Source organism: Ovis aries, chromosome 9 (genome assembly GCF_016772045.2).
Source record: "Ovis aries strain OAR_USU_Benz2616 breed Rambouillet chromosome 9, ARS-UI_Ramb_v3.0, whole genome shotgun sequence".
NCBI classification, from domain to species: Eukaryota; Metazoa; Chordata; class Mammalia; order Artiodactyla; family Bovidae; genus Ovis; species Ovis aries.
Genome location: NC_056062.1, coordinates 26,902,669 through 26,917,438, shown reverse-complemented (window position 1 = coordinate 26,917,438; position 14,770 = coordinate 26,902,669). Strand labels below are relative to the sequence as shown.

Genomic DNA, 14,770 nt, shown 5'->3' with positions numbered 1-14,770 from the left:
TTTTGTGAACTGATACCCTTGTAAAATAACATAGATATAAATCATTAGAAGAATGAAGAATATAATAAAATGACCTTCAAGACCAATTTGTAAAATAATTATTAGCTTTAGCATACATAAAATAAAAGTCAAATAGTTATAAAATTTCTACCAGCTCAGTCTCGATTTCTGTTCTCCTTTCTCTGTGGACAGCAGTTGGTGGATCTACAGAGTTACTCATATTTTCACTTTGCAGGGCTAGGTCAGACCAACCTTTGCTTCTCCAATAGTGGTTACCAATAGGCAGGCAGTATGGGCCTCACCTGGGAGCTGAGCATGCTGGGAAATGTGGGATCTCCAGCCCCGCCCGCCCCACCCCCCCCCCCCCCCCCACCCCCAACCCCCGATTGGCTGAACCAGGATCTGCTTTTCAACAAGATCACCACTCCAGTATTTTTCCAGGGGAAATTCCGTGGACAGAGGAAGCTGGCAGACTACAGTCCTTGGGGCTGCAAAGAATCAGACACAACTTGGCGTCTAAACAACAACAACAACAGGTGATGCTGGTGAGCAGGGGATGCTTGGGAAGCAGTGATTTAGAACAGACTCAGAAGTCTGACCACTAGAATTAGAAGTGTTCTAATTGAGATCTATATCTCTCATATCTATGTGACCTCGGGCAAATTACTTAACAGCTCTGTGCTTCTATTCCCTAGTTTTAACAGTACACCTCTCTCTGGGCTCTTGTAAACTCTGCCGGGTAATGGGCCTGGCAGGTAAAGGGCAAATGAGAGAGTGCCCAGTGGAGCCTAGCACTCTATAAGGTAAGGATGCCAAAGCTACTGCTGTTATTGCTAATGATTTTTTTAAAAACTTTTTTTTTTTTTTTTTTTTTTTTTTAGGCCATCCTGTTGTCTTTGAGACAGACGCACTCAGGCTAAAGACATTTACTTGGATGTTTGATGTTTAATTGATTGTAGGCCCTTATGGAGGGTTTACCCGCCCACTTTCTCATCCAGGTCTTTTGGCTTGGGCCTACTGATGCTACTTAGGCCCACTTGGGCAGTTTCCTCACCCCACTCAGCATCATCTATTGGTACTAACCGTCCTGAACAAGGTGAGTCTACAGGAGTAACGGGGTGAAAGCTGATGAGTTCTGATGTTCCAGGCTGTCGAGGACAGAGCTCACTAGGGCCTGGTGGATATTTCAGGCCCTGGTAGAGAAGGGAGGAGCAGTTCAGCTGAGAGAGGAGACATGCCCTGGGTGGTGGGGTTTCTGTGACAGCAGGGATGCTGGTTGCTCCCATCTTTTGTCTTTTGTTCCTTCTACAGATAAAAGCCAGTGTGTCCTCTAGTGAGATGGATGCTTCTATGAGCCTGGAGCTAGGAAGAGGCAGCAAACAAAAGTGAACAGTCAGTGTTTCCTGAAGATTTACACAGAAACCTACCCACAGATGCAGGCATGCTGGATTTATAATAAGGGTGGCATCACTTGTTCTTGTGCGCTAAGATAAGGGTAAACAAATCTCAGGCTGTGATATAAGTCCCTATCTGTAGAAGCCAGGAAGGATTCCCTGCCCTGTTGCTGAATTGTGTGCTTGACAGGTTATCCTCAGAGGCTTGTTTTAGGACACTTCATCTGGAGGTCACATTGGGCCCCGCATGTGAAAGGTGGAAGGACATGCCTGGGTGCAGAGCAGGGCGAATCCTCTGTCCCTGCTCATCTAGAAGCTCAGAAATGGAAGTACCTGTAGCAGAGGCTAGAGTATTTGAAAAATCCTGGAGAGGAACTGGGTGGGGAATCAAGTGACCCTGTGAGCCTGGGCCTGATCGAGGAAATATGCCAGGAAACCTGTGTTTCCACTCTTGACCTTGGTCCAGCAGTCACACCCACCCTAGACCCACCTCTGCCTTTTATTTTGTCAACAGCAGGTAGATAAATGCTCTCAAGTTTCCAATTTTTCATCTCACCTCCAGAGAAGGAAGCCTACGCTGACCCGTAGGAACTGGCTGGCCGTCTCCACCATATCTTCTGCCTCTAGAGGACAAAGGCAGTGTCCCGATCATCTCTGTATCCCTTATGTGTAAGCTTTCTACATGCGCTAGTAAAGTTTACAGAAAAAGAAAGCCAGAGCTCTGAGAGTGAATCTCTTTTAGAAATACAGGAATGTAACTTAAAATTTGGAAAAATTATCATTCTCTTATAATATTTGGGCTTCCCAGGTGGCTCAGTGGTAAAGAATCTGCCTGCCAATGCAGGAGACTTGGGTTTGATTCCTGGGTGGGGAAGAGCTGCTGGAGAAGGAAATGGCAACGCTCTCCAGTATTCTTGTCTGGGAAATCCCATGGACAGAGGAGACCGGCGGGCTACAGTCCATGGGGTCACAAAGAGTTGGACACGACTGAGTGACTAAACAACAACAACATATAATATTTACCATTTGGTGTTCTGTCTTTTAAAAAATAATTCTAATCAATCTATATGTAATTATTATTATCCCACTTTGCAGATATTGAAACTGAGTCTCCAGAACCAAGAAAACACAGCTCTAATGTAATGAAGCCAGGATTCAAATCCACTAATGTAGACATCCAACCCTGCTTTGTCCAAGCTGATTCTAGAGACACCATCCCAGGTCCTCTGTGATGTGTTCCTTTGGCAATTTCCCTGAGCACAGGCCTGGGCACCATGTCCCCCCAACCCCTTTTTTTTGGGGGTGGGGGGAGAAATCAGCCTTTTAAAAAAAAATTTTGTTTTTTAAATTGAAAGATAATTGCTTTGCAGAATTTTGTTGGTTTCTTCACATTTGTTAAACTGCAGGAGGAATGGACTAAGACCCCACAGGATGCTTGTCCAGTGGGTGTGAGAAAAGGAGACATACATGCATGTGCGTGAGCACACACACAGACACAGCCATCAGGAGAGCAACTGCATGCAGTCGGAGACGCACAGACAGGACCGGGCTCCTTTATATCGCAGGAAATATCACGCAGATTATCAGGCTTCCCCTGTGTCAAACTTGGCAGATTATCAAGACTTCTTGTTAGTCTTCTTAGTCAAGCTTTCCATATTCCTGGTATGAGCTGTGTATAGTATACTACATCTTATGGAAAACAAAGGATGAGATACATAGATACACACACACACACACACACAATGTTTTTTCCCATGATTTTTCCACATTTAGACTATGTTTATAAGTTTACCTAAAAAGCTCATGAGCATGGTTGCCTCTGAGTAGGAACCTAAGGGCTAGAGGTGAAAAGAGAATCACTTTGCATTACCTTCTTTTTTTAATATTTAAAGCTTTTAATTATGGATGTGGGTTCCTTATTCAAAACAAAAAAAAACTATTAAAAAAAAGCAAACAGAAAAACAGACTATGTTCCCACGTCTATATTACACTCTGATATTTCTAAATTGAGTCTTGTGAATGAATGGTTGTTTCTGAATGTGATTAATTCTGAGAGCATTTATGATAGGTTGGAGGCTGTTTATGTTTCAGTGTAGAGAAGCAGATTGATGGAAGACCCTTGGAGGTGAGGAGGATGGAAATGCTCTAAGGGAGGTAAATTTCTCCAGCCTCAGCCAGGAGAGGCCAGATTAACCACTAGGGAGTGATGAGTGTCAGTAAATTCCAGTAAATCAGGTAAGAAATAAGATAGACTCTTCATCTTGACACCTGGCTGAACTGGAATATCTAGGAGTATTGGGAGATTTGAACTGAATTTAGGGAGGTTTTTTTTTTTTTTTTTTTTTTTTAAGATAAGATGACTGTGTTCACCAGACATTTGTTTCCATGGCCACATAACTGAGATGCAGACTTTAAAAGGACTAGCTGACTTTGTTCAGTAACCGGAATATAGTAGAACAGTGAGTAGTCATTTTGCTAGTCTCATCACATTCAACCTTTAAAGAATCCTATCAAGTAATATCCCATTTTACGTGTACAAAAATTAGGACCCCAAAGAGTTAGGAGTTGATCAACTGGCCCAAGATGTCACAGATAATATGGCAGAGTCACAGTATGACATTAAGCACTCTGATTCCAAACCCTTAGCTCTACCCAACACTGACTGGAAGAAAAGGAGCCAGGGCTTAATTATCCACAAGAAACTGGCAAATAATTGTCCTAAGGTAGTGGCTGTCAGACCCTAGCTACATCAGAATCTCCTACAAAGCTTGTTAAAATACCTACCCCCATGGTTTGGATTCAGTAGGTTTGGGCTAGGGCCTGGGAATTTGCATTTCTAACAAATTCTCAGAAGATGCTGATACTCTGGTCTGTGGGCTCCACTTTGAGAACTAATAAAGTAAAGAGATTAGAATAGGGGCTCTTAAATCTTATTTGGTGCTTTTAGGGTCCAATATAGGAACAAGGCAATTACATGCTATTTATTTCTAGTATGTTTGTTTTATTTTTATTTTTTTAGATTTTGATAAAATACTTTTCGGAAGCATCCACTATCTCATTTATTTTCGGGGAGAAAACAGAAATGACTTTGTGTTTACAGGCAAATCAGAGGGTAAGGGGGATCAGGCACCTTAAGGTGTACAGTTCAGAAGTAGCCAGAGGACTCCCCAGAGAAAAGGCCAGTCACTAGTCAGGACTCTTCTGGTCACAAATGACAAAAATCTAACTTAAATCATTTGAGGTTTTATTTGGCTGTGTGTAATAGAAGCTCACTTTACACAGGTGTCTTGGAACCAAGTTTCTGATTTTGTTGTACAATAACCCTTCTGGAGTTAGATGGTCACTGGCATTGCTTTAGAAGCTCAATAGTATAAGGTCTGACATCTCTTTTTTATTTTAGTTTTTACTCGAGGCTCATTCACTCTCTCTCTCTCTCTTTTTTTTTTTTTTACTTATTCACTCAAAGTGGCTGCTATGGCTCCAGTCATCACACATGTGTTCTAGTAAGAAAGAAGGTAGAAAGTGGAAGAGGTGTGGTCCATCTTATTAATTGGTAATATCTTTAAGGTTTCAACTGTGGCACATGACCATATATAGCTGCAAGAGAAATGGAGAGAGTGAGTAGTTAGTTGCATACATTGCATCCCTACACAAAATTAGGATTTTGTAGTCAAAGGAAAAGGAGTGATTGGCAATTAGGAAGGCACTTAATCCTACACAGCAAATTGGACAAAATGGGGAATATATTGCCTTTATGAGAAAAGCAAGGATAAAGTGCCTTCAAGAAGGCTGTATGAGTCAGCTTCATCTTCATAACAAGCCACTTCAAAACCTAGTGACTTTTAAGTTTAAATTCAGACAAATATTTACTTGATGATGAATCTGTGGATTGGTGACTTGGGCTGGGTTCATCTGAGAAACTCATCTCTGCTCCATGTGGTGTCACCTGGGCGTAGTGTTACTGCTGTGACCTTAGCTAGATGGCTGGGATGTTTGGAACACCTGGAATTTTCTTTTACCTTCCATCATGGCATGACTGGGACCAAATGGTTTATGATGATCTTTTTCATGTCTGGCAACTGTTGCTGACTACTGGCTGGGTCATCTAGCTCCAGCAGGCCGGAAGACCAAGCTCTGAAAGCAGCAAGAGAAAGTGTAGGTCCCAACGTGCAAGTGCTTTCCAAGCCTGTGCTTGCATTGCGTTTGCTGATGTCCTATGGCCAAAGCAAGTCTCTTGGCCAAGACCCGACCAAGTTAATGTGGATGGGGACTGTGCAAGGTTGTGTGTCCCAGGAGGCATGGCTTATGGGGCCCATTATGTATCAATCTACCGAATATACCCGAGACCAAGGACCAGAATGTCTCCTTATCATGTCTTTGCCTTTCTCTGCAGGTCACCTTCATTCCTTTACACAAAGCACTTGACCATATCTGGAATCCAGGGATTACTTCTTCAGCTTCCTACCCATAGGGAACAGATGTTTCCTCTTTAATTGTATTCTGAAAATCACTGGGAAGAATTTTAATTGGTCTGCTGTGGGTCAGATGCTAAACCCAGGGTTATCCAATTGGGATATGATAATTTGTGGTTCCCAGTGGAACCTCAAATTTGGCCAGAGGTTGCAGAAGGGACAATTTTTAGAGACGCCATTCTAAAAGTGAATTGAGATCCCTTCTGGAATAATGGAGATATACTGACCAGAAAAGACATATAGATGTGCAGTGTTGGGAGGAACCATCGAACAGAAAACCTCACAGACTCTCTTTTTTGGATTTTTAAAAAATATTTATTTGTTTTGTTAGTTGGTTGGGAGAGTCTGGATTTAGTAAAAACTTAAGCTAATTTAAAACTTAATTTCTATTGTTTTCCAAAACATTACCTTATTAAACCAATCTACATATTTTCTTCGAAAAAAATGCAGATCAACACCCACCACTGGCCCCCATGGGAAGATTTATGAGTGTTCTTTGTGGCAAACATACAACAGAGTTTATATTACTTGTCACTCACCTCCCCCTGTGATTGTGTTGGGAAAACAATACAAAAAGTGAAAGACTTGTGTCCTTAATTGGCATATCGGTCACATCAATGAGGGTCTATTTTTTCCCTCCAATCCTGTTAGGAATTTAAGAGCATGCTGACAAAGTTCCATATCTGGATTTGTGAATATACGTCATTTCTGGCAAAGTGAAAATTCTGGGATCACCTGTCCAGCAGGGTGTCTGATGGAGGCATTGCTGGTGAGTGTCACCAAGGATCCCAAGCATGAGTGGAGTGTGAGGGTGCCCTCTTGCTCTTTAACTGGAGTGAGGGACAGTTAAGAGAGGTGACCACTGGAAGTGTTGGAGAGCAGAGAGATGCTGGCCTTTGAGGGAAAGCTCCCACAAATAGTAGAGATTCCTGAAGGGCTTTGAGAGAGGATCTGCTGGTAGCCGTGGTGATGCTGGGTTTCTCGCGTCCCCGCTGCCAGAGAGTGAGTTTGTTCCCAGTTCCCAGGGGCCTTAGCTGGTGCAGCCGTGGCTTCTTTCAGAAACTTTCTAGACAGAACTCCTGCTCAGAAGCACTTCATTAATTGGTGGAACTTGCTCCTCACTCTCTCGATGCCCTGCGGCGTTTCACAGGCACCCCCCTTCTGCCCAGCAAACCTTTGCCTGTAATTGTGGTGTCACCACTTGCAGTTAACACGCTCTGGTTTGCCTTCAAGGGGTTGTTCAGTTCTCCTTTGGATTCTTTGCTGGCAATGAGGGTATGTTTATCAGCAGGACTGCTGAGGAGTCTCTGGGCTGTGACTTTGAATATGAAAACTGTCTGGTATCATGCATATCCAGTTCAAAATTCATGCTCCTTTCTCTCTGCATTCCTTAGTCTGATCTCCCCTACCACTGGTCCTGAATGGGAATTTATGAAAGATACTTGGGCCCTTACAGTGATTTCTCACTGAAGGTAGTGGACAAGCCATTAAGAGAAAAGCTTCAATCTGGGAAACTGTGTAGAGGTCCATGAGAAACTGCAAGAAGACTCCAACTTCAGGGCTGGGCTACAGAGCCAGGAGCTAGCTTAAACTGTCCAGGGCACATTCATGGTGCCAGGAGTGAGAGTGAGAGCTGGGGCAGTAGGAAAAACAGGAGATAGTCTTCAAATCACTGCCTAGAACAATAGGAATTTTTTCATAGTGCAGGAGGGCAAGAGTTAATGAAGCTTTATTTCTTATTTGTTACATCTCTATTACCATTTTTTCCCTGCAAAACATGTTTTGAGCAGTCATGATGCTCCAAACATAGGTGGTACAAAATTAAATGAAATATGGTGTCTGCCTTTGTGTGTGATGCTGATGAGTCAATATATAATTGGCTAATACTCTGATGACGGTCTTGCAGGATGCTTGGGGGGCATCCATGTGTCTCTTCATCTCACAATATTTATTGAGTGCCTGCTGTGTTCCAGGTGTTGTGGTGGGCTGGGAACATGGAAATGAAAGAGGCACATGGTCTGCCTACAAGGACCTCACTTGCTGGTGCAGGGGTGACCTGTAAACACAACTCAGTGCAGCGAGGGCTGAAATGCAGACCAGAGGTAATTTTACAGAACCCCTTGAAAGAAAACATACTTGAGAGTCTTTGCTTAAACTTTTTTTTTGTTTGTTTGTTTGTTTTGCTTTAGGCAGAGGAACTAGACATCTTATTTTATCATAAAACAATTTATGGAAATGTGTATACGTAACTAAGTTTAAAAATTCTCTCCATTTAATCTGAAATCTGAGATGATGAATCACTTCCCCTGCAGAAGAAGTCTCAGTGATGCAGCCCTGGATACAGATCTTTGAGCTTCCCTAGGTGGAAGACAGAAGCCAGTACCCAGAGGGCTGTCCTGCTTAGATGCAAGTGTCATCCTCAGTGAGTCCCCCCTATACGTTCTCCTGGGGTCTAGTGAATGAATCAGATGTTCAACGGCAAAAAGAGCTCTGTTTTTCCTTTTGAACAAAGATTCCATTATTGCCTGTCCTGGACTGGTTGGCTGTTTTAAGTAAGCCTCTGCCCCTCGGGAAGCCTTTCATGGTTCAGCTGGGATGGTTAAAGAAAGGCCAAAGGAGCCCTGGAGTGGGACTCCTAGCCAGAATTTGAATGTAAGTGAGATCTGACAGCCCTTCCCAGCCTCTCTGCACCAGGAGATGTTTTCTGCCCAGTATCAATGGGTGATTCTAGGTTGAGGAGTCCCAAGGAGGATGTTCATCTTTCACCCCAAATTCATGTGCCTTAGCTCCCTGTGTGATGAAGAGGTTGGCTGATAAGCAACCTGTCTGCACTGTGTAAGTCCACCCACTGCACGTTTCCATCAGGAGTTGCTCCAGACTGCATCTCCCAGGCTTCCCAGCTTACCTGCCTTGTCCAGAACTATTTGTCCCTGCTACAGTGCAGCAGTTATGAAAGTGGGCTCTGGATTTAGACAGGTTTGGTTATGAAATCCAGTTCTGCCACTGACTAGCTGTGAGGCCTTGGATGAGTTGCTTTACCCCTCTAGATCATTCTGTAAAATGAGTATAATAATAGCTATGCATCAGGATCCCAGCAGGAAATAGGTGCTGCTGTATTCAGATGAGGATCATTCAAACAGGCCTTGTTCACGAAAGGAGAAATTACAGGTGTGTGAAAGGCTTTGGAAATCACCCTGGCTCATAAGGGAACCCAGGTTAGTAGTAGAGAGCTGCAGCCACTCCTAAGCCAGTAGGAAAGTTGGGAGAAAGAAGGAACAGGAACCAAAATGGGGAAGAGGTTGTTGAAAAAGGTCTCTGAGAAAAGTCATGACCTTAGTCCACCACAAATGACTTTATGGAAGGCAGGGGGCAAACTGACTTTCCCTCCTGTCTCCAGATTCCTGCTCTTCTGAGGCTCCCCATTGTCCCAACCCAATTAGAAGTTGGAGGCCATGAGAGGACGCAGCATAATCAGTACAGACTAACCTCCCAGGGCAGGGCGCAAAGTGGAGGAGGGTGGGGATGGCTATGTGGCACACACATCCCGCAGGAACACATTCACAGAATGGCTGAGCTGATCGAATGATGAAATGGCATTAAGGGCTAACGCAGTTCTTGGCACCAAATTTTCAATGAAAGTTAGTTAAGATTATTAGTATTTCTCTGTTCTAGGTCAAAGTGAGAGAGTTGTTAGTGATTTCGGGCTGAGCCCATGAAGTAGGGCCTGTCAGAAGCAATGGGGGGTTAAGGAATGATGAGTCTTTGGTATAAAAGGAAAATTAAGCTTTGTTTCTCCTTTCCTGAAGAATGTTCAGATACTTCTTGCAACCTGTCCCTATCAGCTTTTCTCTGACATTTTTGGTAGCATGTGAACATGTTATTTTGAAGACAGTATGATTTAAACTACTAGTCACTTTAATAATGGTTCTTGAAAGAATAAAGAGTTTTGGGGGTTATTGGAGGGGCAGGAAATAGAGCCTCCATTTGCCAGTTAGGCTGTCTTTTCTGTGGATAGCATCCAAGATTTAATACCAGCAAACATTTGCAAAGAATTCCTAGATTCCAGATATAGTTTTTTTATGCATCCTACTTGCATCTTAATAAATCCTCATAGCCGCCTTATGAGACATTGTTAGCTCCGCTTTACAGGTGAAGAAACTGAGGCACCAAAAGTTTCCACTTTTTAACCTACAGTTCTCAAAGTTCGGAACGGCAGAGCCAGAATTTGAATCCAGTCTGACTGCAGAGTCTCTCTTCTTCTCTACCCTGGCTGTGTAGGCATTCCTAGCTCTGAGTGTAACATCTGCTCCATAATATGATGTGTTCAGTTAACTGGAGTAAACATACAGAACTATAAAAGTTTTAACTCCTTGAACTATAGCCCCTTATTTGAAAGAAGGGCCAGCATAATGAATTTATATCCATGAGGCACAGGAAAAAGCCAGATTTAACATATTAAAAAAACCCAACAACTTTTATTATTTTATGTTGGAGTATAGCTGATTAACAACACGGCGATAGTTTCAGGTGGGCAGGAAAGGGACGCAGCCATGCATACGCGTGTATCCATCCTCCCCCAAACTCCCCTCCCATCCAGCTCGCCGCATAACACTGGTCAGCGTTCCCTGTGCTACGCAGTGGTATGTGTTAACTCTCCCTTCAGTTTAAAGTCGAATTGTTTTAGATATAAACTAGTTTATATAGGGTCCATTTTTGCTCACGGGCTATTACCTAACATGGTATAAAAAGACTCACACACAAACTACCCATCCCATACCTTTCCCAGGTAGTGACAAGTTGGAATAAGAGAATAAGATTCCAACAGATTTCTTTGTGTCTTCATTTCAGAATGTTGCCTTTGGTGGGAAGCAGCTCATGGCTGCACAGAAAGACAAATGTTATCAAGGCCTTTGGGACTGACTGTAGTTTAACCCCAAGGTCACTGGGAGGCCAGAGCCGAATGACTGGCAAGAATGTTGGCCCCTGAGCCAACCGAGCCTCCGGGCACACTGGCCTCCCTCTGCAGGCCTGCCCGTCAGCGCTGTGACAGTCTGTACCAGCCCTTAGCAGCGCAGCAGCCGCATTCTCCCCACAGGAAGGGGACCCCCCCCCCCAACCCCAGGCAGGAAAGAAGGGCACCTCCTTGGCTGGCCCTCCTTCCTTCTTGCCCACACAGCCCATCTCCCCGCTCACACAAAAGACTCTTTCAGCAACCAGTTACCTAGATTTGAACTTTTCAACAAGGCTTTTTGTTTTGATTTAGTTTTTTTTTTTCCTTTAAGCTCCACAGCTAAAATACCAGATCCTGCTGTTGCTAAGATTAAGGATTTTCTCCTCGTTTTCTCCCTCAGCTCAGTTTCCGTTGACTGAGAAGGACCAAGAGATGGATTACTGTTCCCTTGCCAAATGCGCAGAGGGTACTTGAGCTCTGGGGGGGCTTACACTGGGATTTGACATTACTCAGCCTTGTGCTAATCATTCTTAGTTACTCCTCAACATTCTCCTCAAAGTCTCAGGCGTTTGTGTCAGTAACTAAGGCCTCCTGAAACCACTCAGCCCTAAGTGTACACAAGAGAACCATGGAGTTGGAGTAAAAAGCAATTTAACATGAATATTTATATACTGTACAGAGCATGTGCCATGATTCACTCAGCTAATTTTCATTTTATGCATTTTCTTCCCATTTGTAGTGTTTATTTATTGCAAAGTTGAGGCTGTTAGCAAAATAATACCTCGGAGTAGGTTTTCTTTTTCCTTTAGAAATATTTTTTTCCCCCTGCTTTCTACTTTATCTCTGGGACAGTATGGCAATTTAACAGCAAAACTGGTCACTGCTGCAAACCCCGAGAGACTGATGGTGTATTGTTCTGAGCCAAAGCTTTTGCCACTGAGGCCTGAGCACGGTGCTGTGTGAGCCCTGTGGTCATTGGGCTGTGGCAGCTCCCATCAGTCATCATCTGGGGGCAGGAATCACCCAGTCCTCTGACTTTTGATGTGAGACTGCAGGTGCCAAGTGGGCTCGACTCCAATATGACAGGTGTCCTTATAAGAAGACACACAAACACATATAGAGAAGACGGTCATGTGACAATGGAGGCAGGGGTTGAATTGCTACAGCAGGCAGTCATGAACCACCCAAAGTTGCCAGAAAACCACCAGAAGCTTGCAAGAGTTGAGGAAGGCTCCCCCCTACACGAGACTTCAGAGACAGCACGGTCCTCCCACCATCTTGATTTCAGACTCTGGACTCCAAAACTAGGAGATAATGTATTTCTATTGTTGTAAGTTACCCAGAGTGTGGTACTTGGTCATGGCAGCCTGGGGAAACAAATGTACTCTTTATGGCCAGCCCAACTCTCAGAAATGGTCAAAGCTGACAGAGCTGTCAAAACAGCAGAGAACCTACAGTATTCTAATCCCTTACATCGACCAGGGAGTAAGCAGCTGGTCAGGTTGGAGCCCTGATTTAAAGGGTTTCCTTTAGATTAAAACCAGAATGGACCAGGGATGGGAAATTGCAAGCTTTATGACCTAACACTGACTCCTTCCAGGGTTATGAGGGAAAGAAACAGATCAATGGTATCTGAAAGATCTTCTTGGCAGCTCCAGACTATATATATCATCCTTTTTCTGGGACAAAGCCCCTCCCACATTTTACTCAGCTATCCTGATAAGGTGAAGGTAACTAGACACATGTGAGCATCAGCACCCATAGATTCACCAGTTACTTCATTTGCATGCACTTTTCTCATTTAAACATCATTACAGTAAGGTGGGGATCCTATTGCCAGGGCAACTGTAATATAAAAAGCAGCAGTGTCGTTTTGACAGAGATTCTTACTCCACTTTGACTGATTCCTACTGTGTCCCTGGGTACCCTCTCATTTGCTGTTAAAAAGATACGGCCATTTTTCTCCCCTCATTTCTGCCTTTTCCTCACCTCACTTTGCTTTTCTCTTTGCCAAAGTTCTCATGGCTTCCCCTGAAGTTTGACCTGAACTTTAGACTTTCTACTGAAATTGCTACTTTAGCTCCTTCCATTCTTCCAACTGAATTTGATGATATTTCCCCTTCTGTTCAAGAGCCTCACCTTCTGATCAACACACCACTCACTGGTTTCCATGACTGGGTTCTCAAGTCCTGACACCCAGTCTTATGACCTACATTATATTATAACTTGTCCTAAGTGTCAACCTCAGCTGGACTGTGAACCAGCTCCATGAGATAAATTCTTCAATAATTCGTGGCAGCAGGTTCCTCATCTGTAAAATGAGATGTTCTACTTTGTGAGAATTAAATAAGATAATGTATGTGGCGCCTGATGCATATAGGCTTTGTATTAGCTATCTAATGCTGTGTAACTTCATGGCTTAGAGCAGCAATAATTATTATCCTTCACCGTTTCCATTTCTTAGGAATGCAGGAATAGCTTGGCTGGGCTGTTCTGGCTTGGCTGTCCTCATGAGGTTGCAATATGATGCTAGCTGGAACTGTAGATATGTAAAGGCTTGACTATGGCAGGAGAATCCACTTTGAAGGTGGATGTCTCACATGGGCCTCTTACCTAGGTGCTGGCTACTGATGGGGAGCATCACTCCCTCTCCATGTGGGTGTCTTCACAGGGCTGCTTGAAAAGCCTATTGGTATGGTGGCTGTCATCCCCCAGTCAGAACAATAGGGGTGGAGGGCCATAAGGTATATAGTTTTTATGATCTAACCTCTGAAATAGCATCACCTACACCACATTTTTCCAGTAGTCATGTACAGATATGAGAGTTGCACTTTAAAGAAAGCTGAGCACTGAAGAATTGATGCTTTTGAACTATACTGTTGGAGAAGACTCTAACTGCAAGGAGATCAAACCAGTCAATCCTAAAGGAAATCAGTCCTGAATATTCTTTGGAAGGACTGATGCTGAAACTGGAGCTCCAATACTTTGGCCACCTGATGCAAAGAACTGACTCATTGGAAAAGACCCTGATGCTGGGAAAGATTGAAGGCGGGAGGAGAAGGGGACAACGGAGGATGAGATGGTTGGATGGCATCACCGACTTGATGGACATGAGTTTGACCAAGCTCTGAGAGTTGGTGATAGACAGGGAAGCCTGGCATACTGCAGTTCATGGGGTGCAAAGAGTTGGACACAACTGAGCAGCTGAACTGAACTGATACTGATACACCACATTTATTTGTTGAAAACAAGTCACTAAGTCCAGCCCATATTCAAGATGAAGGAATTTAGACTGCACTGTTTGAATGGAAGAGTGCTAGTGAACTTACATATTTTAAATACATGATAGACTTATAATGAATGTCAACTTCTATTATAATTTTAATTATATGAATGTTTCTTTTATGGGCTTCCGTGGTGGCTCCATGGTAAAGAATTCCCCTACACTGTGGGTTCAATCCCTGAGTGGGGAAGATTCCCTGGAGGAGGAAATAGCAACTCGCTGCAGTGTTCTTGCCTGAGAAATCCCATGGACAGAGGAACCTGGCAGGCTACAGTCCATAGGGCTGCAAAAGAGTCGGACACAGCTTAGCAGCTGAACAATAACAACAACATATTTCAACTACAAATATTTTTATTCATACAAACTATGATCACATGCTACTTTCTCATCCTTGCGAGATCTCCACCCTTGCTCTTCAAAACCTCAACTTTATAGAGAGGTTTTAACAATTCAAAGGGTCTCAACGTCACCCCAGTCTCTCAAAACTGCCTCCTTGAAAATGACTCCAACTGTGGGAAGAACCTGTGGGTGTATATTTCAAGGCCAGAGGAAGGCAAGGAGACTCACTGTCTGGTCCAGTCCCAGGGTCAACCTTCAGTCATGCCCTCTGGATGTTCCCAAGAAATTGACAGTCTGCCCGAGACCTATATCATTTCTGCTGAGGTTTTGC

General features: G+C 43.6%; 1 long non-coding RNA gene across 1 annotated transcript; it reads left to right on the top strand.

Annotated features, from left to right (window-relative positions):
• The first annotated feature begins 403 nt into the window (after positions 1-403).
• LOC121820327 (uncharacterized) lies at positions 404-2,106 on the top strand. Its single transcript, XR_006060811.1, has 2 exons — positions 404-1,096; positions 1,312-2,106. It is a non-coding gene; the product is annotated as an uncharacterized LOC121820327 (long non-coding RNA).
• The last annotated feature ends 12,664 nt before the right edge of the window (positions 2,107-14,770 follow it).